The sequence below is a fragment of the Catharus ustulatus genome, chromosome 3 (genome assembly GCF_009819885.2).
Source record: "Catharus ustulatus isolate bCatUst1 chromosome 3, bCatUst1.pri.v2, whole genome shotgun sequence".
Taxonomy (NCBI): domain Eukaryota; kingdom Metazoa; phylum Chordata; class Aves; order Passeriformes; family Turdidae; genus Catharus; species Catharus ustulatus.
Genome location: NC_046223.1, coordinates 47998929 through 48026784, shown reverse-complemented (window position 1 = coordinate 48026784; position 27856 = coordinate 47998929). Strand labels below are relative to the sequence as shown.

Below are 27856 nucleotides of genomic sequence, written 5' to 3'. Positions count from 1 at the left end.
TTTGTTTCCTCAGATGCCTGTTCCTTAATTTTCCTGCACCTTGAGACTATCTGAAACAATGACAGCCTTCTCCTATCAAGCATGTGCCAGGGCACAGCAACTTCCATCCTCTTAGTGGAGTCAAGGGAGTATGATCTCCGACATGAAGTACCAACAGAGAGGGGCTTACATATTAGGAAGCAACATTATTTTACCAAAATAGAGGCACTCTGAAGCTTTTCTTATGCTTAGTGCAATTCATCACATGATCTGGGTGGCACATGAAGATTCACACTATATTTGTTAATCATGGATAATGGGGGTTCATTACACTGGAAACCTCACCAATACTAAGTGGGTGGGGGTAAAAGTGATGGGTTTTAACTGACATAACACAATAACCCTCACTGGGAAAAACAGCTTAGTTTTACAGTTAATTTAATAGAAAAGCAGGATGGATTTAGTTACTGTGGAAAAAAAAAACATTCACAGGATTTAACACTATTTTGGGACACTGCAAAAAACATGGACATGAGAAACTTAAAAACCCCTCAGCTTTCAAAAACTTCCTGGAAGCTCACAGTTCTTAAGAATGGGTAGAGATGAGTAAAATGTTGCTGGGAGATAGTGACCTCTGTGCTCCTGGGGCTCAGACAGAGGGAAGGAGGAAATGGGGAGCACATTCAGCTGCAGCTTGGAATGAGCTCTTCTCCAGTCTGGTGATCCAATGCTGTTCCTGGCTGCAATGGTCAATCAGTAAAACATTTCTTAGTTGATTTTTCACCCATCACATTAGGAAAATGAAACCTAAAGGGTAAATTAGAGAATTTGAGAAAAATATTATAGCTCTATAGTTTATCAAGTCTGAGAAGTAATAAATTCTTCCAATAATTTAGTCCAGACCAAGTACAAGCAGCTTTTTAAGTGTGTTGTATCAACTCATTTGAACTAAAGCATTCTTTGCAGCAGAATAACCAAATAATGACAAATTTGCACATGAACATTGGTGTCTTGCTTTGACTTTCTTCTCTTACACAACAAATTTAAGTAAAGGGAAAGGAAAAGAGGTTTATTTCAGTCCTTCAAATGGTTAGAAGCTTATCAGTAATCACACACTGTATAATCATGAATTCAATCCGAAATGCATAGAACACTGGGAGCAAAAATAAAAGTCAAACATAATCAAAAACTCTGTAAACAATGATATGGCTTACAGAAATGTGGTATAAAAGCAGCTGCATAAAACAGTTTACAAGCAGGGTTTATATCTTTCTTTAACCAAATAGAGAGGGAGTCAATGTTAGCAGTCTCATAATACTCACTGAGGTGATGATAATATGACAGCATTATTCATCCCCTGAAATAACAATGACTCTTCGTGAACAGCTGAATTAGCTATTATAAACTGCTTAGGATTACAGACTTTTATGTAAGAGCAGAGGATGTACACAGCCTTCCCATGGATGGCCCTGCAGTTACATGCACCTTCTTTCTTCCACCTGTGTCACCCACAAAAGACTGGGAGCACTGGATGATGTCACCCCATGAGCAGTCACCCTGTCCATCCTAAAAATAGAAATTAAGTCACCTCTTGTGAATCATTCCTCCCCAGGCTTTAGGTTCTTCTGGTTTGAAAATTTTGTATTAGAACTCTAACAAATAATGGTGAAATTGTTCTTGAATCTGCTCAAGTATGAGTATTTGCCAAACAAAAGAAATTCTGTGAGTATTCCTGCTCCACAGCTGACTCACATTCAGAACTAAATCCTGCACACGATTATTTTATGGCCTTGCTTGGAGTCAACATAAAACTGACTTGCGCTGCAATTTAAATTACCTCCAAATCTCTTTTGGCAAGAAAAACTTTCCATAGTAACAAGAACTATTCTTTAGAGACCAGATTTTCTAACACCAACACCTGAATTCATTTAATCTGAGGTTTTCAGGCTCATTGCTGTCACCTGCTGTAGATGCTAATGTGTTGCCTCAGGCTGTTGTTGGAAAGTTTGATGCCTCAATTGTCACAGGATTTATCACTTTGAGCCAGGTCCTTGACTTCCTCTCCCCTAAGTATAATAACACCCACAAATACTCTCTTCTCAAAAGCCTTCAGCCACTCTTTCATAGCTATGTAGCTGGGCAGCATATAAAGCAATAAAATTATTTCCCTAACATAAAAAAACTATCTCTCCTTTTCCTAATGTTGCAAAAACAAGACATCAACAATCTTACAGTTAGGAAAAGGTGGACCACAAGATATTTTAAATACTTATGGTGTTGCTATTTCTAAGCAGAACAATGTTTTCCAGACATTTGAAGCAAAGCCACCTAGAAGGAGGGGACACAGCAGCTGCTCACTGGAGCCCAGCAACAGTTTAGAGGAAGAATTAAGAGAATGAGAGACTATATATCTGAAAATATTATAAAAAAGGTTATAACACCAGATGTAAGCTCAAATCTGGTTGATAACCTGAACTGACACAGTTTGTTGTATTAGTACAAGTAGTTAAATTAAATCATAGTGTAATCTCTCACACAAAACGTTTCAGCCTTAAAGCATGGCATTGATTAATTAGAACTACACAAGAAAGTCTTGTATAATGGAGTCAGGCCATTAACTTCACTTGGATGGAGGTGAGACTTGGGCTGTAAGCATTAAGTCCTGAAAAGAGCTATATATATTCTCCAATGGGAAATAATTTCCACATGACTTAAAATGCCCAACTTGCTCTGCTGAAACAGTGACTATTTAACAGAGCACCAAAACATCCATTTCACTGAGAGAAAATGAAGACTGTCTACTACATACGAGTAAACATTTTCCAGTAACAAATAGAAAATGGCTCAAAAAGTCTTGCTTCTCATGATTTTCAAAATTAATTTAAACAAACTCCTCATTTTAATAAAGTTAACGTTTTATTTATATGTAAAAAAATGCATCAAGTAGCATGCAAAATGGAAAGTGTGTTATCTCTGTGAATGTCAATCCATTGAATTCCTATCATTTTGACACAGATCTGTATACCTAAAATGCACAATCCATTTGAACAATTGTGGGTGCTCCAGACATGCAATTACTGCAGCTCCAACAAAATAAAATAAACTATAGGAAGCACTGGGTTCTTCAGGCTTATCTTGGCCTTCTTTTTTAAATAGGAAGTAACAATATTGCATGCACAGACAATTACCCAGAGGGTAATATATCCCCTTCTATGATAAGTATCTAAGACAAATGTAATTCAAGAATTGCCTTCTGAAGTTGCCTGCCTCTCCCTATGGACAACTTTAGAAACACCAGGTAAGTCCTACCTTTATTATAAAGAACTGAGTTATAAGAGGTACACAGTAATGGCTTCAGATTTCATATAAAGTGGGCAATTAACACGGAAAAAAACCCCATAATTTTAAATGAAATATTATTTTCCAAGTTTGCTCTTCTCTTTTTCTTTCCCCCACCAAAACGACTTGTTTAAAGTCCCTCTGTATAATTTAAACCATTACTGCCTCTTCTTATATTTGTGCACATTTATATATATGTATATACACACACACACACAGAGCATAATAAAAATACATACAGGAAATGAAATTAAGATATAACAGCATATGTTCATTCTTAGAATAATGAATATCGTGTCTCACCAAGAATTGGTACCAAGTATTCAAAATCAGTATTCTGAAGTATCTAAATTTTTTCCATATTTGCATGGAAAAGACTGACTTTTGATACTAAATCTATTTACTGCCTCATTTAAGCAAATGATGTAGCAGAAAAATTAAACTTTCCCAAGAGAAATGCTTATACACAGAAATGTATAGCCCAAAGTAGTAGCTATAAACTGCTGTAAAATGCACTCAATTCACATAAAATACAGTTAGAAGACATGTTTATGTAAAGCTGAAGGTTGTATAATACAAAGAGAAATAAAATAGAGGAAAGCTAATAAGAGAAAGTATTACATAGTTTTACAAAAAGCAGAGAAGGATACTAAAATGCTTTTGTCAAAAGCAACACCATGAAAGATACTCCTTAAAATTATCAGGATTTGAGTTGGTTAACTCCAGCTTTAATTTTCTGGTAAAAAAAAGGATATCAAAGGGTATTTCACTGAAACCAGTAAGTCTGAAAAGATGATTATCTACAAAAATGAGTAATTCTATCAGAAAGTATGACTGATATACTTGTGAAAATCTGCACTGATATAGTTTTGATCTCATTTAGATAGTTCCATCCAAGCTAACAAATTAACAGTATCTAGATGGTGAAAATTATTTAATGACATGAAAAGAAAAAAGATAAAAAAATAAAACCGTGAGCCTTACATAAATTTCTGGATAAATTTGATCTGATGTAATGCAAACCTCATCTCAAACAATGAATTTGAAATTGAACTGTGGATGCCTGTTATAACAACATGAATTAAATGTATGAAGGCAATTCTTCCCCTTCTCAAGCACTTAATTAGTTTTTGAATGTCTAGATTTTGTTTCCCCGAGCTGAGAAATATAAATTGCTTATCAGAAGCTCTATCTTTTCCAACATTTTTGCTATTGCTGATGCTGGCTAGAGGAATAATCAGTTAAAGGAGATACAGACACCAAATGCATTTGATCACAGAAAATCACAGAAGTCACAGAACAGCAGTGATTATTACCTGTTTTCCACATTGTGCTTTGCAAAGGCACTTTTCACGTAAGTCTTAAGATATTATGCTTAATTTGGGTACATGTACTTATAACTACTCTCTGCTATTAGGTAAACTATATAACAATACTGATATATTGACAATAATTAAAAATAACATCACAATTAATTCTTACGTCATTGTAAAGGCAAATTTCAGCAGCCTATATTTTTCAGTAACTTCATTGGTAACCTGCTGATTGCACAAGAGGCAACAACTGACAGTAAATTAGGGGGAGTACTCACATAGCTGATGGCAGTGTCTCTAGCTGGGTAAATGTTTGCACTCTTGAGGTTTAAGTCAACAAAAACCCCATGTCCTACCTCAGGTGCCAAGGTGGGTTCATTTCACAGAACAAGCCCCAGCATGAGTAGGTACCAGGTGTGAAAGGGATGAGCAGGAGCCCTGGCAAAGGCAGAAACCACATCTTCCTGGACACGTAGTTTTTTAATATAACATTATCATTATTAATTTCAGAATTATGCCTATATAAAAATCTATTTCCAACATCTATATTTACATAACACAAAGGTTGAAAATAATAAGCCTTCAGAAAGGAACTCTACCTGCTACATATGAAAGAACAAAGAAAAAAATTACTGATTACTTTAAGCATCATACTTTTTTTTTTTCTGTCCCAGAAGTCCCTATTGAATCACTTCTGTGACAAAGCTGGTAGTTACCAAACTCATCTTTCTCAGGGATACTGGAAGGACTACCCAATTCCAACAGTCAAAATCCACCATACAGGAGATGTGTATATTTATTTTATCTTAAGAAGAAACAAAGGAGTATTTTTGGAGTATTCGAGGGAGTATTTTTGTGTGATTAATCCTAGGTAATTTTTAGGTCCTCAACACTTCTAATAAGCATTTAGCATATCTTCTCAAGCTAGGTATCCAGAATGAAAACTGTAATGACACTGCAAGCCTGGCTGCTGTGCAAGCCAGGAACACAAGCAAGCAGGGGAGGTGACACACCATGCAGTGATGCCCTGTGTCTCCTCCTGCCAGCCCAGCCACCCTGAGAAACAGGAAAGAACATCTGGAGCAGATTTGCCTAGCACTTACAGAGGTTGAAGTAAAATTCTTTGGTGAATCCCCAGAACACATCTGTTGCCACCAAGAAGAATCCAAGAGAAGTGGTGAGAATGCAGCTGCTGGATCCACAAACCAGTGAACTCTGTTACAGCATATCTAAAAGTGCTGCCTCTCCCTTCAAAATGGTATCTCACTGAGTTAAGTTGCACTAATTTCATGCAGTTCCACAAGGTTTAACTTTGAGGGGAGAAGGCAGTGCTGCTTGGGCACCACAAGCAGTTTGGTGCCAATACAGCCTTGCTTGGTCATGTACCATTTAAACCCTTCCAACTTTCCAGGATCCTCCCCTATTAAACATGCTGGATAGTTCTGCAAGTTCTGTACTACATCTTGGTTATTCATTGGAAACTTTACCTTCATAGCAGGACTATTACAAAAAAACAAAAAAAACAAAACCGAACAGATCTTAAGCACTCAATATATTATTGTATTATTTTTAATGAGAAAAAAACCCACAACAAATTAGATTAATATTTTAATTTTTTTAAAAAATGAGCTTACTAGTGTTTGCTTGTCAGGTATTTTTTAGCCTACCAAAACTGGAAAGCTCTTGTCTTTTGTGGTAAATGGTTGCTATTTTTTTTTTACAGTAGCACAGTAGAGAAGCTAAAAATTAAATATTAATACATTGAATATATTTTCAAGCAAGCTTACTCAAGCTTTAAACCCAGTTTTTTCTTTAACAGCCTGCTGCAATTAAAAAAGAGTATAAAATTTAAGCCCCACAGTAAGATTACCACAGAACCTCTTCCAAGCAGTAATGTTTTTTAAATGCAAAAATCTCATAGAGTAGTTACTTGGTACAAATAATTCATTAATTCAGAAGAAAATAATGCAGGAATTCAAAACTTTAGAAAGTGAAAATATTTTCTCCATTCAGATAAAGAAATTGCTTGCAGCAGTTCATTTAAAGCCAATTCCTGTCACACTCACAAGAGAAGGATGCTCTTTAAGAGAAAATAAAATGACACACTGATTCATTACCAGCACATTAATCAGGACATGCTGATAGAGAATCGTTCATCAAGACTCCCTACTAATAGAAAATCGTTAGAACAAAGCACATCAGCAGCTATGCCTCTTCACTTACGGGTCTTTCTTCAACCAATACCTAGCCTTGAGGCCAGCTTCTCAGTAGCATTCAAAGCTTCTATGACATAATTTATTCAGGACTCTTGACATAGTGCAGTCCTTCAGTATCACATCAGCTTGAAAATTAAGTACATAAAGGTGTAGAGAAACAAGGGCAAAGGGGACTTCTTACTTTATTTGAATGTACTGAAGCAACATGAGTTTAAATTCACCCAAATCAGAAGTTTTCAAGACAAATGTTATTATTTCTGTTGCTATTAGCTGCAGGAACCTCAGTTCAGGATATACCTCAGTAGGATTGAGATTACTTTAATAAATAATATATGCTTAATTCTGATTTTTTCAGTGTACCTGCCATGCCACCTACTCTTTCATCCAAACAAAGTCTGTGATGTGTTTGGACGGCCAGACTAGCAGGTGGCACAGATGGACCCAGGTTCACTGAATCCACCTGTGTGAACTCTGATGGAGCAATGCTCTAAGCAAAATCAATGGCAGTCTGGAGAACCCCGAATATTTCCACAATGGGCAGAAAGCAATGGAAATAATAAAATCTGGGTTTAGTACTAATTAATTATGATTTTCAGTTAAAATTGAGCACTTCAGTAACAACACTATCTGTAAACTGTGAGAAGCCTCCAGCACAGAGAAGCTGAAACAGGAGTTCAGAAGCAGAACCAGACAAAAACACAAGCTTCCATTGTCCAGTGATGGAACAGAAAGTTTTAGTACACGGTTTTTGACAGATAGTTTTGGATCAAGAAACAGATATAGGGCTAGACTTTTTCCATGTTTTCTTCTCATTCCTTTTTTTTCCTTATTACTTTTTTTTTTTTTAACTCTGGTAATACAATGGTAATCTTATTTATCAGCAGCTGTTATTTTTTCTTCAAGTGTTATCTAAAAAATATAACACTCAGAGAATACAGCTGGTAAATATTAGGAATACCTGCTATGTTTTTTTAAATTGAGCTTTCTAGAATTATTCAGTCTTCCAAGTAAATGAAGGCAAATCTATATTAAAAATTCCTGTTATTCTTATAACTTAACATACTGCCTGAACACTTGTTTGTAGATGTCTTGACCTTTAATGTTTTATAAATTCTCTTTTCAATTACCATAAACATCACACAAATAGTACCAGGCTTCTCTTCTGTATGGCTTCTTTTTCATCACATGCTGACTTGCATATTGAATTTAAAAAAATAAACCCTTTCACAAATTTCCTCAATTTTTAGCAGACGATTAATATTTACACTTTTTATTGTCTGGCTTTTTTTATTGTTGTTTTGGTTTTTATTGTTTGGGGTTTGGTTCATTAGGATTTTTTTTAAATCTCAGCGCTTTCCAGAAACCAAAAAACCCCTACCAAAGTTGACTTTAGTTTGCCTAAAGTAGAATGAAGTTCAGAAGGCACTCAACTACAGGCTGATATACAGTTTTGAATATAATGTACTTCTTCTTTATAAAAGATTCTATTTCCTTTTTACACAAGTTCTCAAATCCCACTGTGTCCTCTAAAAGCCTAACTTAATATTTTTTAACACATATGTAATAGGTTTCCCTGGCCTATATAATAGGGCATAGGATTTAAGAACAAACTAGAAATATTATTATCATTATTATTTTACAGATTTTAAATATATACTACTGCTTGAATATTGTTTCCTCTCTTGTATGGTTTGAATTTGACGAGCAAAGCTTACTTATCCTCTAGACATCACTCTGCAAGCTATTGTGGTAAGAGTAGAGAACTCTCTAGGTTTCATATCCTGTGTGATGGCATTCAGTTTACTTCCTGATGCTCACCTTAGCTTTCCTCTGCTTAGAAAGAAGCAGTGGAGTAACTCACTAGCCATTTGAGAACCTCTGTGAGCCTTGAGTGGACACAGAAGTGAGAGGAGGATGAGGATGCCCTTACACATAGTACATCCTCTTTGCTTTTGACTGCATAGAGGAGCAATTCTAACAAGAATGCCAAAGCAGTGGTTATTTAATTGTCAGGACAATGTGTAATGACATTTCTTAAACAACTGAAGATGTCATCACACTTCCTTTTTTTTTTAAGTCTGGCCTCAAGAGAAACACTGGATTGGAACAGATTTTGTTCTCCTGCTGGTGGACAAAGGGAATAAATGCACTAAAATGGCAGTAAAATGTAGTGTAGCAGACATCTGCAAGAGACATAATCCTGCAGTATTTACACATATGGGATAGTCAGTTTTCTCTGGTTAAAGAAGTTAGGTCTTCCATGAAACTTGTCACAAAGCCCTGATTTCATGATGAATCAGTGCACACTCAGGATGTATAAACAGGCTCAGAAATGCATGGCACATTGCTGATAAGTAAAAGGGGAAAAGAAAAGGTCAAGTCTTTGAAGCTAATCTGCTAATTTGGCAACTACAAAGCTTGGTTAGAGAATGATGCAGAACTCAATAAATACCCACGGCACTGCTTCACAGAACCAACAGGTGCTGGATAAACCATCAAAGAATACCAGGTTTGTCCCCTCAAAAATTTGTAGGTGGAAACAAGCAAGGTGATGCTTTTTTTTGCTATTTATCTGGCTCCCTGGTTTCAGAGTTGCATGGTAACTACTCGGGAGACATAAAATTTGAAATGCAAAGCGAGCTGAAGGTGGTAACAGAGAAGCAGGCAGAAAATGCCCTCTACAGGATGAGTGGGCTGTCCATTTCTCTGTGTAAACACCCATTTTCACCAAAAATAACAGTAACTAGTTTTGCTGGTGAACACCTCTATCCACCTCTATGGGATATTTAAACACATCTGTCTATTACCAAGTGCAAACACACCTCTAGAAACTGCATTGCTTCTTAGTTCATTACAGTAATTAAGCATATAATAAGAACAGCCTTCACTAAATGCCTTATGGCATTAGGCAAATTAACATTTGCCTCTTCTATTCTCTTTACTTTTTTCATTACTTCTGCATCATTCTAAGAACTCTGGAATCTGGAGCAAAAAAGGAAAGATACCTTTCATATAATATATTTTCTAACCTGAACACTAGACACAAACTTACAATTCAGGATCATTCACAACCAAACTCTGGCATAAGAACCATATCTAAACCCTCAAAAAGGGGAAAAGTGAGAGAGTGAGGACTTTAACCTCAGTTGCTTAATCTGATTTTTGGAGAGGAGACTGGGCTGCAATTTCTGGTATATTAAGTCAGTGGAACATTTTGATACCCAAATTTGGTTTGTCAATGTGTTTAGCCAAATGAACGACGAGTGCTTTGGATCTCATTATTGTATGTCTGGACACAGAAGCAATAATTCATTTATAATATGAGGATCCTTGTTTTCAATATTATTGATTATACAATAGTTAACAGTGCTCACAGATACTATAATCAGATTAACTTTAGGCACAAAACAGAGAAGCAGTGCAAAAATAAGACTGAAAAATTATTTCCAAGTATTTCATCCATTTTTTTAACCTGTTTTTTATAGTATATTTGTAACACAGTTACAATTATCTTATTCTTAAATACATTGTGGTACATGTCTGACCAAAAAGAACATTTGGTCGGAATCTAATTTGAACTAGAAGCACTAAATGAAGGTGAAGATGCTTTCAAGCTGAAGGGACAGATAACATTTCAAATTGCGTGTCAGGATTTTTGCACAGCTCTAAAATAATCCAAAAAGAGAAAAGTTCTATACAGTTATTTCTGAACTTACGTTTTTAAAACATTTTCAAACAGCTTATGAAAAAAGAATGGGCTTTATGTACTCAGTAAATTGACAACTCTAGGGTAATCCACATGAAAACAGTGGGAACACCATCCAATGTGGGTCACTGAAAGCTTTTAGTTCCTTCTCTGAAACACATAATAATTATGTAGAGAAGCAGAACTCACCATGGACACGGAAGAGAAGTATATATCATGTTTCAGATGACTGTATATCATCCAACTGGTAGTCCATTATACCATCGGCTGATGAAAGATTTTGCCATACCATAAAGATCTCTGGGAAAAAAAAAACAGGGAAGTCAAAAGATAATCACTGAAGAATTTAAAACTGGATGTTCCTTATTTAAAATACAGTTTCACTGCTGTTTAAAGCATATTTTTAAAACAACAATAACAAAATAGCCTGTTCTACATCATCACCATCCAGCAAGAGGAGGATCTACATTCTCTTGCAACCACTGCTGTGATACTCGCTCAGATACTTCATTTGCAGTTATTTTACTGCAAAGGCTACTTTACAGATTTTTTGATTTCCAGCTGACTTCAGGATTCATATCTTTTTTCCAATGTTGTTTAACGATGACGGTTGTGTATGCATTGCGTCTTCTCAAAACAGTATTTTTCAAGCGCTATTTTCCTTCTTGTTTCATTTATGCAGGACTCTACTGCACGTTTTTTAGCAAAACAAAATCTACATGCCAAAATTAACTACAAAGGTGGATGATGGGGAAGACCCCTGCATGTGAGCAGGCAGCTAACAAAGCCAAGACCTCTAATACAAGATACACTGCTCAACTTGGATTAACAGTACATGCAGAACAAGGGACACCCACCATCCCATCATCAGTCCTTGTTTCTCTTTTGCTAAACACAAAGGCCAGAGTACTACAAAGCTTGCTTCAGGATCTGATCCCAGAGTTGCATTTTTAAACACTAATGATGGGCAGAACGGCACGAGAGGTTGGTTCCAAGCCAAGTGGCTGTAGAGAAGGGAAGCAAAAGCCAGGGGAGCTTCACTGAAAAAAATGTTATCAGCAATTTTCAGAAATCTTGTTTTCTCTCAATTAATCTTTAGTAGGCCTCCTTGAAAGTATTTTTATACAGAGCCATTTTTTCTTGGTTCCTCAAAGTTTCCAGAAAGTGCTACAAGTTAAACTGAAACAATGGCTCACACCAGAAAACCCCAAATTGTGGTTCTGGAGTTTTATGGTTTGTGTTTGTTTGGGCGGGGGGGGGGGAAATTGGTTATTTGTTGATTTTGTTGCCTGATTGGTGGGGATTTTTTTATTTTGAGATGGGAGGCTTCCACCACTCTAGATGTATCCAATTTCAATACTTCCAGATTTAAATATGTCCTCTCAAAAGACGCTTTCAAGTTTAATTATATTTAATGTCAAATCTTAGGTTAAAAGAAAATTAGGATTAAAGTGAAAATGTGACCCCAGCACAGTGGTTCCTCTCTCATGGAACTCTTTTAAAGTCAGATGTTCCAAAACACACTTTTCATCAGATAGAAAATGAGATTTTTTGAGATTTCAGGGATCTCTCTGAAGTGAGGTTTTACATTTTCCATAGAATTGCAAAGAACTTAAAAGCTAAGAAATTGATTCTCTTTTCACCTTTTATGAGAACAACTTAGGTGAAATGAATATAATTTCTTGATATTTTTCCCACAGACTATTTTTGTCCACATCAATCACACTTTTCTTTTGATCCCATCTTCTGCAATTTTCCATCTAAATTCTGTTGATAATTTAAGGACAGCAACATGATCCTGCCAATCATTTAACCTTCCTAGTCTGCTTTACTTCTCTAAAAACCCACTAAAATGCTGAAGATGGGTTCAATCAAGTGCATGTGAATAGAAAACATCACACAAATTTAGAATAACCAACTCTCATCCAGATTTTTTATGCAAGGGAATTAAATTCTTAATTTTCCTAACCTTGAGAGTATTTTATCATGGTGGAGACCAGCATGAAAGTCAAAACAAATATGTCTGAGAAAAAGCATTTTACTCACACACAATTTTTGTTGTATGCATTCTAAGTACTTTTCTAATGCTCTTTCACAGGACAAAATTATATATTTTCAAGTATAATAAGGCTTTTTTCAAGAAATCAGCAACTTTTAGGAGGTCCTACAACAGGCTACTTATTGCTGCTACATCTCATACCTCTGCTATCTTTTCAGCACAGATGAAAAAAAGTGAGGAATTGGTCCAATCCAAGAAAAAGATGTGAAAAACCTGTTCTTTTTACAAAGGCAGGTCTGTTTTCTCCCCTTAAGAATACTACTGGATCCAAAATACTGCTGTAATGAAGTACATAGCAGTAGGCACAGGGAGAAGATAAAGTACCTCACCTGCCACTGTTACTTCTGAAATGCACCCTTGTTTTGAAAAAGTATTTTATTGGTAAAGACCATATATTAATAGACTAGGATTTTAAACTAGTATTTCATGTTCACAGCTTTGCTATGTCAATGCATTATGCAGTACAAGCTTTTAAAATTTTAGGCCTCCTAAAGAAAAAATGAAATTGATATAAAATGTGAAAAATGTGTAACAGAATTGATAAAGTTATTTGGGGTCTTTTACATTCTATTTTTTTTTTCCTTCAAAGCCTGCAAGGATCATATCTTTATCATAAGCTTGTTCCTTAACTTATTTAGAGAAAGTGATCTATTTGTTATTTCATTCATCATTTTCAGCTGTGCACCTATGACAAAGCACCAGTCTAGCCCTGCCAATGCAGTAAGGTGGGCAATCAGATAATGTTTTTCCTTAAACAGACTTAGAATTCACTGAAGGATTTCCTTCCAGGTGATGAAAGAACTAAAAAAAACCAAACCAAAACAACCCCAAACAACATTAAAACTAGACAAAAACCTTTAACACTCAGCATTTAAGAAAACGACAAGGAGACAATTTCCTACTCTCCTAGTTATTTCATTTGAAAAAATATAAAATTATTGTGAGAAATCAGAGCCTTATTTTATATAGGCATATCTTTCCTTTACAATAAAACAGTATATTCCACAACATTTTCAGGAACTTTGCAGATTCTTCTTTGCAGTGTGAAAAGCTGTAGAATGTAGAAAGCCGTCAATATGCGCAATGAGCAGGGCCTGGTAAGGTAACTGCTGCAGTTCTATTATAATTTCTGAAGAACTATATTTTTCTTTAAAGAATTACGTTGTCTTAACTTAGCAGTAGATGTTGTTTAAAGTGAATGCCCTCATATGTCAATGGCCTAGCTATATAGAGATGATCAATCACTGAGACTCAAATACAAGAGAACTGACTTACTGCTGTGAAGTGCGAAGTTATTAAAGCATTTTAACAGAAGCCCCTGACCATCATTCAGTCATATGATTGAGGGGTTTGTCTTGCAGGACTAGACTTCCGAGCTGCACTTAAGGATGCTTTAGTGACCAATGTAAAAAGCTGGAAATGGTGTTTACACATTCTGCTGACAGCTTTAATCTGTCAAGATGCCTGCAGAGCCAAAACAATACAAGTTTTGGCCGTCCTGTGGTATTCTGACTTCCCATAAAATAAAAAGCCATAAAAACACTTTGATGTTTTCAAATACTTTAAGAACATGAAGGGAAAAAAATGAACTTTGCAAGGACTAACATTGTTGTATTTTTTTTGAGTATGCACAAAACCAAATAAGGTATTATTCCCTACAAAGAGGCTTTTGAAGGAAGCAATTAAATATTAACAAAAGTGATAAAACACCTGAAATACCACCAACTAAAAATCTCCTCACTGTAGCCAGAGTCTCAATCTGTTCCCAGCACTCAGGTGTCACAGGTGGACAGTAAGAATTTATTTGTGACTTCTCTGCTGGACACAAGACAGTTGGTTGAATTACAGTCTCAGGATTATATAAAAAAACAGCAGTCTCTGTGCACCAGCATTATATTGGGACCACATAACCCTTCAGCCAGCTGCTGCAAGATCTGCAGTACTCCAGCACAGCTCCAGGGACTGGCACCCACCTCAGCACCAAGGGCAGCCTGCTTCGAGAGCAGAGCCTCTAAGGTCTCAAAAATACAAAAAAGAATGAATCTGAGAATGAAGTAAAAATTCCATCCTAGGTTCAGGTCTCAGAAAGGCGGAAGGAGTTTTAGGCTGCGCACGTCTCACTGTCATTGCCACAAAAGCCTTTCTAAAAAACAGCAATTTCCTGAGTGTCTTATGCAGCTACACAAGCACCCAGATAGAACACGAATTAGCAATTGATTTCATTAATTAGAAAAGTTGCTTTGAAGGAACTGAATATTACTAACAGAAGCAGTTTGTAAGCATTGTTCTCTAATGAAATCCAAACTGTCATTTCAAAAAAGGCAAAGGGTTTTTTTCCTGAGAAGCAACCTGCAATGAAAACTAATTAGAAGCCATAGGTATTTTGCTGCACTTCACACTCAGTGAGAGGCTAATCTCTGATAGCCAATTGCAAACAGCTCAGCCTGTACAGACAAAATTAACAAGTTGCTCCAGCTTTATAGTCATTGACCCTTTATTGTCAGCTTACACAAGCCTGTGCCAGTGCTGCTCATCTGAACAGGCAGAGTGGAATCTGGTCATTTCCAGAGCCTGCCTCTGTTGCCCTGCAGCCACCCTGCCAGGCCACGATGCATGCTGGAGACATGCTTGGATAGCGCATGAATTTTCATTCCTTAAAACTGTAGCACAGAGGAGAACATTTTTTGTAGCTGCGCCTTTAATTGTAAGCATAATTCTTAATTCCTCTTATATTTTTCAGTCAAACCAGTGGTTACTACCTGGTATAATATAACAAAGAGAAAACATAAAAACTCAACACTGCTGCCAGCCACTCGCTGTGTAAAGCAGAATGGACACAACCATGTAAATGCATACAGGTGCAAAAGAGCTTTAATGACAAAAAAAGCAAACTACACATGGTTTTCAATCATGGGCTATACCCAAACTCACTGCTATTTATACAGTTTTCCTTATTTAAATGAAAACTTCTCATCAGGTTTGGTTCTGCTAAAATTAGTATAATCAACATGCTAAATGGCAGTTGCTTATTCCAACACACTGAAAAATAACTATATATTAATTATTTACAAAAAATCCTGGATGCATTTGTCCCCTTAAAATTATCAAAACTGGATTGTATTCAAGCAACCAAGAATTTTGGCCCCTAACAACTAATACAATTTGTTTTAATCAAATTTTCTTTTATGTTTTGAATATACAACATTTTAAACTGTGGAACAGCACATTATTGTTTGAAACTCTCAAGTTTGTTTTAAGAGTGAGACCTCATAACCACAACATCTAATGAGTCCTGATAAGTGGTAATAATAATGAGTCCTGTGGTCTTTAAACTAACTTTACTAGCTACTGACCTATCTTCAAAGTTTAACCAATTCAGCTTGCAGTTTTAAGAAAAAAATAAAATCTACTACTCAGAGGAAAAAGAATATGATCATCTTTAAAATATCATTTTCCAAAAAGAAAATCGTAGGAAAAAGAAACAACAAAGCTGCATTTGAAACACAGTAATTTAAAAATGCATCTGGCAGCATGCCTTTTCTAAAATTTTGGTTATTGTCATCAGAATCCACCTCCATCATGAAGGGTAGCCTGCTCTGAGAACAGACATTCTAAGCTGAATGCAAAAATACTCAGATGGTATCAGAGGATGAAGTAAAAATTTTGTCCTGGATTCGCTTCACTGTTTACACAGTTTCAGACTGCATGTGTGTCTTACTGTCATTTCCAGAAAAACCTCTCTAAAAATTGGCAATTTCCTGAATGTCCTGCAGCAGGACAAGTATGCAGCTATACAAGTATCCCAAAGGAACACAAATTAGCAATTTTCACAAATAATTGGCTGATGTTAACTTTCTAAACAATGGATTTTCACTCAAAGAAAGGACTATTTACCTGTGATTTCTGAACAGTGAATTCCACTTGTACAGAGCAAGTGAAACTATTAAACATAATTTACATTTGTCTTGCATCTTTCTTTGCTTTTTTTCTCATAGAAATCCCTCACCTTACTATATTCCCCTCCAATTTTTGTAATGAATTCAAGGCTATTTGCCTCAACTCTTCAACACTGTGAGAGACATAAAATTATTTATGATTATATTGTAATTTATTAAAAATTTCTAGTAACAAACTGTTTGGCAAAGCAAGTATTTGTTTCCTCATATTATATGAGCCAAATTACATTTTCAGGAACTAGAAAAATTCCCATTCAGCCTGTTGTGCTACATAACACTTAACTGAGTAGATTTTCTGTAAAATTATTTCTGTACAAAAATTTCTGTAGAAAAATTAGCACCTTTTGCCTTTGTGAGATATGAATAAAGTAGAAGAACAAAGTATAAAGTCAGACGTGATGGCTTGAACATATATTCTAGCAATAATATTTAGATAAAATGTAAGAAAAAACCAAAAACTCCTTAACCAGGAAATAATCCTCATACAGGACTGATTATGGATAGAGTTTGAAAGCAGAATCATCTTACTCCCACAAAGGAGCAATGCAGTTGTGCTTAGCATGTGCCCCCAAAACCAATCCTTTAGTGAACTGGTGTTAATAAATAATAAACCTCTACCCAGACCAGCCATACCATCACTTGTTAAAAAACAAACAAAACACAAACAAAAAAACTCAACCTTGAAATACTCCCTATCATATATTACAGTAATTTCACAACTATAAGGTGCACCCTTTTGACTAAAATTTTGATCAAAACCCGGAAGTGCGCCTTATAATCCGGTGCACCATATAGTCGTGAAGTTACTGTAATTATTTTGTAATAAAACTTCTCTAGGAGAAATCCGGTTGCAACAGCTTCATGGCACATCCTCCTTAATGCACATCAACCTGCCTTTGGACTCAGAAGTGAGGGGATGAGACTGATTTTAACTTCTTCAGAAGCTATTCATCCTCCTCTACAGTAGTGTGAAGTGGATGACTTACTGAACATTTGAAATGTTGATTTATCATGAAGCTTGCCTGTGATGTTCTAGGTAATTCACAGGTCACCTATTCAGAGCGCAAGTTTTGGGGAGAGAGAAGGTAAGAACCTCAAACCATGGATTATAGGAACCAAGAAAATTACACTAATTTCACGATTATAAGCTGCACCATTTTGACTAAAATTTTGGTCCGAACCCAAAGTGCGGCTTATAATCAGGTGCGGTTTATATACGGACAAAGAACGAAAAGTTGCTGTTTTAGTTTGGAGGACAGGTGTCTGCTGAGAAAGGCAGGAACTTCTCTTTGAAATGGAGAATGCAAATCCCCTCCCTCCAAATTATTATAATTTTGAAATCAAGGGGCTTTCAGGCAAAAATATGGGAATTAGGAATAACAGTTCTTTTCTAGGGAAATTAAAATAGAAATACAGTACTACAAAGAAACAAACTCCAAACCCTGACAAAGTCAGAGTACAACCTGACACCCTGTCAGGCAGGGTGTTGGTAGCAGTCCCATTAAATGGTGGCTGCATCCTCCTGCAGTGACAGATGTGATTCAGTTGGAGCAGTGCTCCTGTACAAGGTGCAGTTTCCCTCTGGAGGCCCAGTGATGATGTGGAGAAATCCGGTTTTCCTCTGGAGTCCAGTGGAGAAAGGGGCTACCTTAATGTCCCAATACCTCTGTTTTCATCTTGGTAAGAAATGTTGGGCTCTTCCCCCTGGCTGGAGCAACTTTCAATGGGATGCAGTAATTTTATCAATCACACAGTGGGACTCAATGGGCCATTAGCAGAAAATGACTGGCTGGAGGAAGGATGGGTTGTGAAAAGATAAAGAACAATGCCCTGCCTGGTTTCAATGGATGGCCCATTAGCAGAATATCTGCCGTTGAGATAAGGATCACTGCCCCCACCCTCAACAGATGGTGATAGAATAGATACCTTTTATCACACTCTGTATTGCAACGTGCGGCTTATAATAAGGTGCGGCTTATGTATGGACAAAGAACGAAAAGTTGATGGCACTCGGAAGTGCACCTTATACTCAGTGTGGTTTATAATCGTGAAATTACTGTACTCTTTGTCTCTTGGGGAAGGGAGCCAGCTGGCCCATTTGTCAGAACTTTTTCCTTACAGGGACCAAAGAAATAATGGAATACCTCAGACATGGTCATCAAATTTTCTCATTTCTAGAATAACTGTATTAGAAGTAGCATCCTGAAAGTAGGAGTAAAATCACAAAAGAGGGAAAGAAAGCAAGTTTGAAGTTTCATTACACTTTTTTTTTGTGAAAATACTGTATTTCAAAATCACCAAGGACCAAGTATTTTTTATATTTACCAAGACATACAATATTCAAAAGAATTTGACATAGCAGAGAATATTCATCAGTTCACAATACTCTTTAAACTGTTGAACAAATTAGTTCAGAAGATGTCTTCTGTTACCAAGGCACAAGTATATATTGTACAAATTCCAGATAATCAAGTTATATTACTGATTTCTATATGGGTGATAAAACAATGTCTTAAAACCTATTTTTGTTACTGCTTTAGCATAATTCTTCTTTTAACTTAACCCCAGACAGAGAGAGAGAGAGATGGAGAGAGAATGAAAGAGAATAAGCAACCTTTTTTCCTCAAAATTCTAGTGCTTTCCTAATCAAGATGCTGTTAGCCAAGTCTTAAAAGTCTTTTTCTGCCTTACTCCTGCTCTGTTACTTTATCTAGGAAGGTCTTTTTTTCAGGAAATAAGAAGGGACAGAATATTTTTTCTGCTAATATGATCTAAGCAAATAAGATAAAGAATTCAGATACTACAAGGACGTACTGTTCCCTATGTGGTAGCTTTATTAGTAATAATTATGAGACTAAGTTGCACATAAAAATCATTCAAGAGAGATTAAAGGCTTACGCTAAACTTATAAAAGCTATGACCTAAAGGCTAACCTTCAGATATTTTAAAAAAATTCCAAAAGGCAAAGAAGAGCATGCTATATATGGAAAAATAATCACTTCATAAACTTTAGGCAGATGTCTGAAATAGGCAACTGCTGAAGAGGGAGAGCATGAAACTGCAACACTTGCTATCACTTAACAGCTAACTCATCAGAGAGGAGAATGATTTCAAGGCTGGTATTTCAAAATCCATGATACAAAAATCCCTAAACAAACAGAAAAACAAAACAAAACAAACTAAAAAACCAAAGCCAAACCAACAACAAAACCCCAGAATAATTAAATAGAACATCAAAGAAAAATGCTTTCATTAAAGCAAAATGTTATTGTTTGGCCACAGTTTATCCCTTTTTATCCGTGATCATTCATACTAGCCACAGAACCATACAAACTTAATACAAAAAACAGGATAATTGTGTACTTAACAAATCCTACAAGAGTACAAAACACTTCTGCAACTGGTATCAAAAGAGTAAGGGGGGAAACAAAAAGCAGCTATGACTGATAATATACTAGAAACCGCATAATTAATTCTACTTTACAATTACAATCTCTTTATTGTGTCTCTTTCTTTTATTTTTTAAAAATCAGATTACATGCAAAAAAAGACTAGAATTTCATTCAGGCACATTCCAGAGTGATATTCTGGAACTACATCTTTAAGAAAACCTCAAAATTGTTTTTTGTGTTGTTTTTTTCTTAAGAGACATGCTTTTCATGTGAAAGACGATTGACCATTTTGTTTTATCAATTCAAATAATTTTTGAAAGTAATAAAGGTTTCTGAAAAACTATTTTAAGCTTTGAACACACTCAAAAAAATTGGTGTGCTTGTTTACAAGTAATAATTTCTGGGTGGACGGGGAGGAATTTCTTTTTATTTAGATTAGGGATGGTTAGGTTTGTCTTTAATGAAGAGTTGAGTTCCTGTTAAAAAAAAAAAAAAAAACAAAAAAAAACCAGATAACTAGAATTATTTTAAGTGTTTCATTCGCATCACTATTTTGCTACTGCTCCTGTTTTTAATAAAAAGATGATGCTATTTCTAGACATTCTTCACAGAAAGCCTGTTGAACCTGGTGTCCATTCATTTTGAAATGAAATCAATGAAGATCAATACTATCTATACCTGTACCTGCAAGAGTACATGACAATCCTGAACAGGGTGAGATCTAAAACACAGAGATCTTTTCCCTCCAAGTAGAATTAACTAGCAATTCCTCAGACACTCTGGTGACAGGGAACTGTGTTTATATTTTAGATAGTGACCATGATAAGTCAAACATTAATGACCTTCTCTTTCCAGGGAAAACAAACCATTTTTGTAACAAAGTTTGTTTCTTCAAAGGTTTCTAACAGACAGTAATTGTAAATGTATGATTTTAATCTCGAGGAATTTGTGCTGAGGTTCACTTTGTACAACCAGCCAAACTAAAGATTTTCATGCCCTGTGAACTGAAAACCTTTTATTCTCACAAAGATGCTAACATTTTTCTTTATAAATCAGTGTAAACTACCAAAGTGAGACAGCTGAAGACTTCCTAACAAGAAATACATCCATAAATTGTCAATATTACAGTTGTTTCTTCCCAAGTAAAACTATGCATGAGTGTCTGGCTTGTTTTTATTCTCTTTCATGTTTTTCCTTTGCTTAGCTTTTTGTCACGCTTGAAACAGCTTTACTGGCTTTTTAAATACACTTATTTCAGAAGCTTGTAGGAACATAAGAGAACTGTTTTGCCTCTGATACGAGTCCAGCGAGCTCAGACTGTCACTTCCAAAAGCGGCCAAGAGCAAATGCCCAGGCAGTAACAAAAGTTATCCACAAGAATAACCCATCTATTCCCCAGCTTCCAGAGACTTTACAGAGTCACTGAGCCACATATAGTTGTGGCTTTGTGTATGGTGTTATCTCCATCTCTTAAAATCCCTCTGCAATTCTTTCAGTTTCCCTCACTATTTCAAATAAGTTTACACTATCAGCAAACCTTGCCATTCAGCTGATCTCCACATAAATATATGTTCACCTGAATGAGTATTTTTAATGTCAAATGAATCAATTATTGTTTAATATCAGATACAATAAAATCATAATATAAAATGAAGAAACATCTTCATTACAAGGGGGTTTGTTTTCTCGTTTCTCACAAAACAGAATGCAGATATGAATCTAGTCTCTAACTTGTGAGGTTTCTACAAGTTTAACAATGAATATGTAGTGGAAACAGCAGTAATGACAGAAGTCCTTTTAAAAATGGCCAAGAAACACTAAGTATGAATCTGCTTTGCCTTGCAGCCATTCCATCTGCTGGCACCAGGAGTATCTGCAGATCTGTCCTTTCTGAATCAGGTCCACCCAGAGAGAGGATGATAAGAAAATGTAGCTGATAAAAGACAGAAACAGAATCAGCAACAAATAAAGTTTAGTTGTTTTCTTTGCTAGAACAAATTCCAGATCTAACTGAACATCTCTATATTAGGGGGAAAAAATATGCTGTTTTAGCAGCAAAGAGAAAGAGCTACATTCTGATAATGGTTGAATATCCTTTGCATGTGAGAAAGGAGAAAACAGCAGAGCTTAGAAAACACACTTTCTTTCTGTAAGACATATCACAAAGAGAAAGCCCCATTGCTGTGAAAAATGGTCAATTATTATTTACCTATAGACAAAGACCTTATTGACGGGATGTTAGATACTGAGAAAGGTGAAGATGTGAGTCTACACTGAGGTCTGCCCAAAACTAAGTGTTTGGGGTTGGATGGATGACTTGGAAAATGCTCTTCATCCTATCCATCACGGGAATTCTGTCAGTCCCCATCACCAAGTTAAATAAAGCATCCAGTGGCATGCCTGATGATTGAGGAGCTCATCTATAAAAAAGACTTTCCAAGCCTGATAAACTTTTGCACCTGCCTGGTGAGACCTGGAGGAGGTCTTTATTTCCAGGAAAGACAGAAAGGCTCCAAGGAAATGTCCTGCAGGAGTAGAGAAACACAGAGAAATGAATGAGACTCACTGGGGGTATCAGATGGTAAAAATCTGTATTCACACCTGTAAGTTTCTTTCACCTTTCTTCTACCTTAATATTCCAAGGTTCTCAGAGCAAGCTAACTTTTTAAAAATCAGAAAATTACAACAACAAAAGGAACACCTTAAACTTGACTCTATGGGACATTTGTTTTTTCACGCACTGTTGGTAAACCTTCAAATGACCTTTTCAAAATCTTGTGTATAACCTGTATGGTGGGCCATTGTGCCAGAAATTAAGTACAGCAATTCCACGACCATAAGGCGCACCCCCCAGGAGCCGGCCAATTTCGCAACTTTGTAGATAAGATAAGGCGCATTGGACTATAAGGTGCACTTTTTTTTTTTGCAGTGAGGAGCCGTGCCGCACGCAACAAAGTAACGAAATAGGAACGCCTTCCTGCCCGCACTGCTCCCGGCACTTGGGGCCGCCCCCCGCCTCCCTGCCCACGCTGCTGCTGGCGCCTGGGGCCGCCCGGGCCGCCCCCCGCCTCCCTGCTAGCGCTGCTCCCGCCCCCCACCTCCCTGCCAGTGCTGCTCCAGCCCCCTGCCTCCCTGCTAGCGCTGCTCTCGCCCCCCTGCCTCTCTGCTAGCGCTGCTCCAGCCCCCCACCTATCTGCCAGCACTGCTCCAGCCTCCCGCCTCTCTGCAAGTGCTGCCACCGGTGCCTGGGGCCGCCCCCCACCTCCCTGCTAGCACTGTTCCCATCCCCCGCCTCTCTGCCAGTGCTGCTCCCGCCCCCCGCCTCTCTGCTAGCACTGCTCCTGCCCCCCACCTCTCTGCCAGCGCTGCTCTCGCCCCCCACCTCTCTGCTAGCACTGTTCCAGCTGCCATGCTCTTCCCCCTCGCGGCTCTGTGGAGCCACCATGCTGTTCCCGCCCTCGGCTCAACGCTCCTGCCGTGCTGTTCCCCATCTCGGCTCCATTGTGCCGCCATGCTGTTCCCCCTCACGGCTCCACCCTGCCACCTGTCCCTCGCTGGGCTCGGCGCTCCCGCTGTCCTGCCTGTCCCTTGCTCGGCTCGGCACTCCTGCCATGCCACCTGTCCCCCACGGCTCAGTGCTGCCACCGTGCTGTTCCCCCTTGTGGCTCCGTGGTGCCGTGATGCCGCCTCCCCCTCGCGGCACAGGGCTCGCGGCGGCTCGGAGCGCCCGCGGCTCACATCAGCTCAGAGCGTCCTTGGCTGGCGGTAGCTTGCGGAGGCTCGGAGCGCCTGCGGCTCGCGGCTTCTGCAGCAGCCCACTCCCTCCCTCCCTGCAGTGCCCCGGCACTCCAGGTGCCCCGTGCCGCACCAGGAACCCCGCACCCCATCAGGCTTTTCCCCCGCGCCGCTGCTGCCCCAATGCCGACAGGCTCGCGTCACGCCGCCGCTGCCCCGATGCCGCCAGCTTTCCCCCCCCACCCGGGCTGCACCGCCGCTGCCGCCAGCTTTCCCCCCGCGCCAGCACTGCCCCAATGCCGCCGGGCTCGCCCCGCCCTGGCGCTGGTCCGATGCCGCTGCTGGGCAGGCTCTGCTCGGCTCGGGACTGTTGCAGGCTCGCACTTCTGGGTTGGCAAATTTCGCAACTTTGTCCATTATATAAGGCGCACCGGACTATAAGGCACACTTCCAAGTTCGGGCCAAAATTTTAGTCAAAAGGGTGCGCCTTATAGTCGTGAAATTACTGTAATATGCCATTGGCAGGGCTCAGGAAAACAAAGTTAATGAGGTAGTTGTATTACTGGGACTGTTTCTTGGACCTCCGCAAATGCCACTGAATACACAGCTTACTACAGCTGCTTCATGTGTGTGCCCATAGATATGCAGGAAGTGTTAGAGAAATACAAAGAGGTAAATACCCAACTGGGATTCTGTTGCATAACTCTGAAATTCATAGAAATCTTCCTGATTTCAAAAACCTGACTCCTCCCTAGGCTGAAGGATCTTAAAGACCCCTTAAAGCAACCTGAAGAATGTGTCTTGTGATATAGAGCAGGAATAGATTTAAAGGAGTAGGAAACATTCTTGTGGTAAGAGGAGAGGAAAACTTACAAAGTGAAAGACCATGAACAATGATCATATTTTAGGGGCTCATCACAACAGTTCTGTAAATTAAGGAAAGTAAAAATCAGTGCACATTCCAGGAAGCAGCTGCTGCTGAGCAGGTACCTGCACACCAACTGAATGTCCAATTTCTATATTAGATACAGGGACAGAATTTGTCACTTTGCCCCCCTGCTGGCAATTGTTGAGAACACAAAGCACAGCAGAAGGAAGGCAGAAACAACTTAAAGCTCTCTCAAATATCAACAGCTTGGTACTTGTATAGTATTTACAGAGGAATGCTGCCAAGACATTGACCTCCAACAAAGCCTGGAGTGTGTGAATCAGTGAGGTTCAGCATAATCCCCTCGTAAAATCTGGTGGTGAGTCACTGTCACAAATAGCTTCCTGCTCATTTTGAGAACGAGGAAGAGGCAGGAAAGGGATGAATGAACAAATGAATAAATGGTAAATGTATTTCTTTTCTCTGAAATTCTGGCTCTGAAGAAGACACAGATGAAGAGAAAGCAGCAGCAGTTATTCAGGGCTATCACACATGAAAAATGGTAAAGAAAAGAAACAGGGAAGCAGATGTAAGACATGGTTTCAGACCAAAAGATTAACACCTTCTTAAGAGACTCTGATTCTCAGACATATTATCAGCATAAGCACTACTTAACAGTTTTGGGCCTGAATGAACAGTGCCACGTCTTCTCCATTGTAGAGCTTTCAAAATCTTTCTTGCCTAAAAAACAATCATAAAATAGTTTGGGCTGGAAGGGACCTTTAGGACCTTTAGAAGTCATCTAGTCCAATCCCTCTACAATTAGAAGGGACATCTTCAATAAGCCTAGTTTGCTCAGAGTCCTGTCTGACCTTGAACGTTTCTAGGTGTGGGGCATCCACCACCATCCCTGGGCAGCCTGTTGCAGTCTTTCACCACCTTCATTGTGAAAAAAAAAAAGACAAAAAAAACCCAATTTTGCCTTATATCTAATCTAAATGGAACTCCTTCCAGTTTAAAATCATTACACCTTGTCCTATCCCTACAGACCCTGCTAAAATGTCCTTCTCCAGTTTTCTTGCAGGCCCCCTTTGAGTACCAAAAAGCCACAGTATGGTCTTCTGAGAGCCTCGTCTCCAGGCGAAACAAACCCATCTCTTTCAGTTCTTCCATAGAAAAGGTGCTTCAGCCCCTTCCTCATCCTCAGGCCCTCCTCTGGACCCACTCTAAGCATGTACTCTCTTAAGTACAAGATGTAGTTCTACAATTACTACAACTATTCTGGCTTTCCAGATAAAGATATTGAAATGACTCTGCCTATCATAAACAGCTTTATTAAATCATGACTGAACAAAACACCAGTTGTACATACCCATATATCAACTATTAAAATAAAATGTAATCTGTGCTTCCTAAGGGCAAAGAATCAGAGGATCTATAAAATCATTTAAACTTTGATTTTAAGGCATGAAAAGGACTGACCATATACAAAGCCACCTTCGATGTCATGTGAGGAAATAAGTATTTTAAAAGACTATTTCTTCCCTATGAAGAAGTAAAAGGCAAAATTTCCCTTACAGCTTGTGCCTGGTAGAGAGCTGTAATTGTACATTTTTCTATGAGATCTGCCAACACCTCACAAGTAACTTACTAATTTTTCAGTTCATTGCTTGGCTAGAGATACCTAAATTAAATTTGGACATGTCACGTCCTTGGAGTCACCCATTTATACTGGGAGAGTGTCAGGAAGAGATCTGCTTTCAAAGACAGCAGTGTCAGCAGATGCTGCTGTAAACAGGGTACCAGACTGACTTTCATCAGTAAGATGATCTATTCCTTGCTTCAAAACACCATTTCAGCAAGGCCTTGAAAAAGTCTCAACCACTTACACATGCCACCTCAAAAATGAATCAGGTTATAGAAATTACATCAAGAACCCAAGTTAATCAGGATATACTTGTATTCAAATTAATCAAATCTCCCTAAAAGGGATTCCCATTTCTTAAATGTGTATGTTTCTGAAAAAGGTAAAATTTAAATACGTATCTTTAACTGCTTCCTGCTTTAAATGTGTTGAGCAATTTTGAAACACTTAAAATGCTCTGGCATATAGTCAAATAACATGAAAAATGAAAATAAATTTCTATAATTTTCTGTTTTCTATTGTCAAAATGTGAGTTTTCTCTGGTTTGTCATCTTCCGGGAATGGCCAGTTTTACTAATCACAGAAAGCTCATTTGGCTATTTACAATCCTCTTGTGCTCCATAAAAGGCAATTAAAACAAAACTTCACATTAAGATGTCTTTATCTCATCAGACACATGAATGATTCAATTCTGCTTAATTACTTTGATGTCCAACTGGAATAAACTTGGTTTAGGATAGCCAAAAAAAATGAAGGAAACAAACCAAAAAGGATGGCCAAACGGAGTCAAGGTACCCAATACTTTTATCTCAGAAATGCACACGTCTGTCAGAGCTACAGGAAGCCTTTACATATCGAATCATCATTAACTTTGCATGTTTTTGTCAGAAATTCAGAGGGAGGAGGCCTCAAGTACAGGAACAGAAAGCCAAGAAAACATAAAATGACCCTGCTCTGTTCCAGTGCACTCACTTACAGTGTCTCCAGGTACCTTTCCATTTCTATTGGAGGGGCTGAAGTCACAGTCAAGAATTCAGAGTCTAAAACTGAGAGTAAAGTTCTTATTTTGCGATCAGAAGCAATATTTGCAAAAAAGATTCTTTAGTGAATCTGTATCTGTCTACAAAAGCAGAGAGGTGCTCTAAGGCATACATATTCCTCCAGATTTGTGCCAGCAGAAGTGGTGTGACATTATAAATAAAAACCTAAAAATGTTTCTCCTTTGCAACAAATCCCACATATCATATTCATTGTTGCGTTATCAGACAAGCATTTTTACTATTGCTTTGTACTTAGTAATACTTGGCCACCCTGGCACCTCATTGCCAGCCAAGAGACTGCTCAGAAAACTTTGTCTTCAGGCCTGACCACTCAGGGAGAAGAGAAGGACAAGTGCATGAAGAGAGAGGATGCAACTAGGGTAACACATGGACCCAAAAGCTAACAACTCCTCCCAGGTCATACAGCACAAGGCTGTGTCTGTGCTATTACCAAATACTCATACTGGGTCTACTTTGAAAGAAAACTGGAGAAGCCACCTGACAGGGGGAGCAGAGGAAGCCACACAAGAAGCCTGAGTAAGGGACTGCTTAAACAAGACTCACATGGTACCTCTGTGACACAGGAAAGGCCAGCTGGCCATACTGAG

At 38.1% G+C, this 27856-nt stretch overlaps 1 protein-coding gene across 1 annotated transcript in view; it reads right to left on the bottom strand.

The window, feature by feature from the left end:
• CHRM3 (cholinergic receptor muscarinic 3) overlaps window positions 1–27856 on the bottom strand; it is a 262479-nt gene that overhangs the window by 170019 nt on the left and 64604 nt on the right. Inside the window, exon 2 of the mRNA XM_033055503.1 lies at window positions 10743–10853. The gene's annotated coding sequence lies outside the window, so the exon portion shown is untranslated. The remainder of the gene's footprint in view (window positions 1–10742; window positions 10854–27856) is intronic.